We start from the raw sequence: 6,408 nt of genomic DNA, 5'->3' as shown, positions 1-6,408 counted from the left end.
TTTAAGCCAACTTTTTCACTCTCCTCTTTCACTTTCATCAAGAGGCACTTTAGTTCTTCTTCACTTTCTGCCATAAGGGTGGTGTCATATGCATATCTGAGGTTATTGATATTTCTCCCAGCAATCTTGATTCCAGCTTGGCTTCTACCAACCCAGCGTTTCCATTATGCTACTCGCATGTTAAGTTAAATCAGCAGAGTGACAATATACAGCCTTGATGTATCCTTTTGCTATTTGGAACCGTCTGTTGTTCCATGCCAGATTCGTAACTGTTGGCTTCCTTACCTGCATACAGGTTTCTCAAGAGGCAGGTCAGATGGTCTGGTATTCCCATCTCTTTCAGAATTTTCCACAGTTTATTGTGATCCACACAGTCAAAGGCTTTGGCATAGTCAATACAGCAGAAATAGATGTTTTTCTGGAACTCTCTTGTTTTTTCGATGATCCAGCAGACGTTGGCAATTTGATCTCTGGTTCCTCTGCCTTTTCAGCAGTGGCCACAGGACTGGAAAAGGTCAGTTTTCATCCCAATCCCAAGGAAAGGTAATGCCAAAGAATTGGGGAGACTACTAAACTAACAAAATTCTAATCATTTTATAGAAGAATATACACCAAGATTTAATTCTAAAGTTGAGTTATATGTTTATCGTATAGAAAACTGTGTAGCCAAAATGATGTTGCTGAAGAATATGAATATCCACTATGGATCAAAAGCAGTCTCCAAAGTGATAAATAGAGAATGATCTCACTTTTGTGGAATATGTACATAAGTATATAATATATAACATATGTATATTATAATGATGCAATATTAGAAACCAAACATCAGTTTTATTGAGAAATAATTGATATATATTACTGTATATGTTCAAAGTATACAGCATGATACTTTGGTTTACGTATATTGTGAAATGATTACAACAGTAGGTTCAGATAACATCCACCTTCCATCTAGCCACAACAAAAAGAAAAGAAAGAAGACAAAGGAAAAGATTTTTTTTCCTTGTAATAAGATCTCCTAGGATTTACTCTCAACTCCACTACATATCGTACAGTAGTCCTAACTGTGGACTGTACATTACATCCCTAGCATTTATTTTATAAGTGGGAGTTTGTCCTCTTGTCTGCCTTGCTCTTATTGCCCCTCCACTACCTGCCCCCTCCCCCACCTCTGGTAACCACGGTCTGATCTCTTTTTCCATGAGTTAAACTTTTACTGTTTAGATTCCACACATGAGATCATATACTATTTGTCTTTGTCAGACTTATTTCACTGAGCATAGAGCCTTCAAGTTCTATGTGTGTTGTTGCAAATGGTAAGATTTCCTCATTTTTCACTGGTTAATAATATTCCATTGTATATAGATATAGATATAGATATAGCACAATTTGTTTATTTATCCATTGATGGACACTCAGATTGTTTCCATGTCTTGGCTATTGTAAACAGTGATGGAATGAATGGGGTGCAGATATCTTTTCTCATTAGTCTTTTTGTTACTTTTGGATGTATTCTCAGAAGTGGAATTGCTGAATTTTATGGTAGGGAAAACAACTAGACCATTCAGATATGACCTAAATCAAATCCCTTACAATATACAGTGCAAGTGACAAATAGATTCAAGGGATTAGATCTTATAGACAGAGTGCCTGAAGAACTATGGACAGAGGTTCATGACATTGTACAGGAGACAGGGATCAAGACCATCCCCAAGGAAAAGAAATGCAGAAAGGAAAACTGGTTCTCTCAGGAGGCCTTACAAATAGCTATGAAGAGAGGTGAAAGGCAAAGGAGAAAAGGAAAGATATACCCCTTTGAATGCAGAGTTCCAAAGAATAGCAAAGAGAGATAAGAAAGCCTTTGTCAGTGATCATTGCAAAGAAATAGAGGGAAAAAATAGAATGGGAAAGACTAGAGATCTCTTCAAGAAAATTAGAGATACCAAGGGAAAATTTCATGCAAAGATGGGCTCAATAAAAGACAGAAATGGTATGAACCTAACAGAAGCAGAAGATATCAAGAAGAGGTGGCAAGAATACACAGAAGAACTATACAAAAAAGATCTTCATGACCCAGATAATCACAATGGTGTGATCACTCTCCTAGAGACAGACATCTTGGAATGTGAAGTCAAGTGGGCGTTAGGAAGCATCACTACGAACAAAGCTAGTGGAGGTGATGGAATTCCAGTTGAGCTATTTCAAATCCTAAAAGATGATGCTGTGAATGTGCTGCATTCAATATGCCAGCAAATCTGGAAAACTCAGCAGTGGCCACAGGACTGGAAAAGGTCAGTTTTCATTCCAATCCCAAAGAAAGGCAATCCCAAAGAATGCTCAAACTACCACACAATTGTACTCATCTCACACGCCAGTAAAGTAATGCTCAAAATTCTCCAAGCCAGGCTTCAACAGTACATGAGCCATGAACTTCCAAATGTTCAAGCTGGACTTAGAAAAGGCAGAGGAACCAGAGATCAAATTGCCAACATCCACTGGATCATCAAAAAAGCAAGAGAGTTCCAGAAAAACATCTACTTCTGCTTTATTGACTATGCCAAAGCCTTTGACTGTGTGGACCAAAACAAACTCTGGAAAATTCTTAAAGAGATGGAATACCAGACCATCTGACCTGCCTCTTGAGGAATCTGTATGCAGGTCAGGAAGCAACAGTTAGAACTGGACATGGAACAACAGACTGGTTCCAAATAGCAAAAGGAATACATCAAGGCTGTATATTGTCACCCTGCTTATTTAACTTGTATACAGAGTACATCATGAGAAATGCTGGACTGGATGAAGCACAAGCTGGAATCAAGATTGCTGGGAGAAATATCAGTAACCTCAGATATGCAGATGACATCACCCTTATGGCAGAAAGTGAAGAACTCAAGAGCCTCTTAATGAAAGTGAAAGAAGAGAGTGAAAAAGTTGGCTTAAGGCTCAACATTCAGAAAACTAAGATCATGGCATCTGGTCCCATCACTTCATGGGAAATAGATGGGGAAACAGTGGAAACAGTGACAGACTTTATTTTCTTGGGCTCCAAAATCACTGCAGATGGTGACTGCAGCCTTGAAATTAAAAGACACTGGCTCCTTTGAAGAAAAGTTATGACCAACCTGGACAGCATATTAAAAAGCAGAGACATTACTTTGCCAACAAAGGTCCATCTAGTCAAGACTATGGTTTTTCCAGTAGCCATGTATGGATATGAGAGTTGGACTATAAAGAAAGCTGAGTGATGAAGAGTTGACGCTTTTGAACTGTGTTGTTGAAGACTCTTGAGAGTCCCTTGGACTGCAAGGAGATCAAACCAGTCAATCCTAAAGGAAATCAGTCCTGAATATTCATTGGAAGAATATTCATTGATGTTGAAGCTGAAACTCCAATACTTTGGCCACCTGATGCAAAGAACTGACTCATTGGAAAAGACCCTGATGCTGGGAAAGATTGAAAGTGAGAGGAGAAGGGGATGACAGAGGATCAGATGGTTGGATTGCATGAGTTTGAGTAAACTCCAGGAGTTGGTGATGGACAGGGAGGCCTGGTGAGCTGCAGTCCATGGGGTCAAAAAGAGTTGGACACAACTGAGGGACTGAACTGAACTGACTGATGGTAGTTCTACTTTTACCTTTTTGAGGCTCTTCCGTACCTTTTTCCATAGTGGCTGTACCAATTTACAATCTCACCAACACTGCACAAGTGTTCCCTTTTCTCCATATCTTCACCTGCATTTATCTCATCTTTTTGATGATGGTGATTCTAAGAAATGTGAGATATATCTCATTGTGGTATCCGTTTGCATCTCCTTAATGATTAGTGTGTACCTGTTGGCCTTCTATACACCTTCTTTGGAAAGATGTCTATTCTGGTCCTTTGCCCAATTTTATTTGGGTTTGTTTTTTGCTATTGAGTTTTATGATTTCTTTTTATGTTTTGGATATAAACGCCTTAACAAATATATGGTTTGCATATTTTTTCCATTCTCTAGGTTGTCTTTTCACTTTGTTGATGGTTTCTGTTGCTGTGCAGAAGCTTTTTGGTTTGAGGAAGTTACCCTTGTTTATTTTTTATTTTGTTGCTTGTGCTTTAGGTATCATATCCCCAAATCATTTCCAAGATCTACATCAAGGACCTCTGTTCCTATGTTTTGCTCTAGGAATTTCAGGAAACCCCAAAATATTAACAGTTATTCTCTGTACTGGATTCTGGGGGATCTTTCCTTTGTGGGGTGTGTAGACACCTTTGTGTGTGTACATGTGTATGTTCTAAATCTTGTGCATTGAGCATATATTGCTTTTTTAATTAAGGAAAAAATATTTTTACATATTGAGTTATCATAGAACTGAAAGAAATGTTTCCTACAACAAGTGAGCGAACAAAATGGTAAAACAGAATCTTCCTCTGAAGATGTATTAGTTTGCTCCGTTGCCATAACAAAATACCAGAAACCAGGTGGTTTAAACAACAGAAATTTAATTCCTCACAGTTCTGGAAGCTAAGGAGGGATTCAGGGTGTCAGCATAGCCAAGTTCTAGTGAGGCTCCTTCCTGGCCTGCAGACAGCCACCCTCTCCCTGACTCTCACATGGCGTTTCCTTGCTCATGGAGACAGAACAGGTATCTGGTTTTTCTTCTTATAAAACTCTAATCCCACCACAGGGGCCTTACGGCTTCATCTAATCATGATGACCTCCCAAAGGCCCCATCTCCAAACACTATCACATGAGGATTAGGGCTTCAACATGTGAATTTCAGAGCACAAACATTCAGTTAATAACAAAGGGAATCTCTCAGAGATTAATACTGAGATAGGTTCAAGCTCATACTTTTCTAAAAGAATAAAATATATAGAAGAGTCATCTTGCTAGATGGTATAATAAAGAGGGGGGAAAAACATAAACAGGAAATAGTCCCAGCCTCAAAGGGATACATTTTTTTGAAAAGGCAGAAAATTGTTACTAATCAGTGCAACACAGTGCTAACAAAAAATATGTGCTAACAAAAAATATATGCTGGCACATATTTCAGTGGAGAGGGAGAACACAGAGGAAGTGCCCTTAGTCTGGGAACAATCAGGAAATGATTCTTAAAAAAAAGAAAAAGAAGTGAAACTTAAGCTGAGTTTTGAAAAGAAAAAAAAAAAAGGTAGAATGAGCCAAGCATGTGGGAGGCTGTGCCAGGCAGAAAGAACAGCTCGTACCAAAGCATGGAGGCTGGAAAACATCACTCCACACACACAAAGAGATGAGCAGGGAGAGGAGGTCAGAGGAAGGACTGCAGTCTTGAACATGGTTCCTGAATTCTGAATGTCATCAGAAACCGAACGCATTGAACTGTATACCATGCTAAGTTTGAACATTATCTCAAGGACTATGCAAAGCTCTACACTTTAAGCAGAGAGGAACTAAGACATGACTAATGATGTACAAATAGCCCTCTGGTAACAAAGAGTAAGAGAATGGCTTTACATATCAGCTTAGCGGATGGAAAGTTAGTTTAGAGGTTCTTCTAAAAGCTCAGAAGAAAATGAGATCTTGAACTGAGCACAGTTATTTATTAGGAAAACAAATTAGGTATGTATCATCCAAAAGTCAACTTGGTTACAAAACTTTCTATAGCAATGTCATAAACTGTGTATGGTTGAGGTACTTAACTGACAAAATAAGTGTCTAAGGTGACAGCCATGGGTTTCACTGGTTGTCCTGATTCAATTAGTAATAGCACTCCTTTGCTCCCAAGAGTGTCCTAATTTTGATGATAAATTATAAAGACCTAGAGCTGCTCCCCTCTTCCAACTCCCTGAATTTCTAGTCTGAATGTCCTGCTTTAGACGCCATTCCTTGAAGTCTTCTTTTTCCCCCCAGATGAGTTCACTATCTTGCACCTTGGAGGCCATACTTTGGGTAGCCAGAGAAGAAACTGCCTATTCTCTGTGGACCTCGAGGTCAGCCTTTTTTATATGATATTTTTGTCTTATTGTTACCTGAATCCCCCCTTTCTGGCCACAGAAATTCTGTGGAGGAGACATTCCTGTCCTGGACCCAAGTCTGCTTCCAAATCAGCTTCTTCTGCTCAAATTCCTTACTCTCCTCAGCCGGGGTTCAGTGCCCTGGCATGCATTTATTTTTTATTATTTATGTATTTGGCTGCATTGGGTCTTAGTTGCATCCGGTGGCATCTTCTGTTCTGGCACACGGGCTCTCTAGTTGTGGCACGTGGGCTTAGCTCCTCCATGGCATGCTGGCTCTTATTTCCCTGGCCAGGGATCGAACCTGAATGCCCTGCATTGCAAGGAGGATTCTTAACCACTGGACCATGAGGGGAGTGTCCTGCCCTGGGCTTTAAAATCCCAGCCACTTCACTTATCATCTTGAGCCCATGAATCCTCTAAACTATAATGGTA

The sequence above is a fragment of the Cervus canadensis genome, chromosome 6, assembly GCF_019320065.1.
Source record: "Cervus canadensis isolate Bull #8, Minnesota chromosome 6, ASM1932006v1, whole genome shotgun sequence".
In the NCBI taxonomy this organism is placed as follows: domain Eukaryota; kingdom Metazoa; phylum Chordata; class Mammalia; order Artiodactyla; family Cervidae; genus Cervus; species Cervus canadensis.
Note: the sequence above shows the minus strand (reverse complement) of the source record.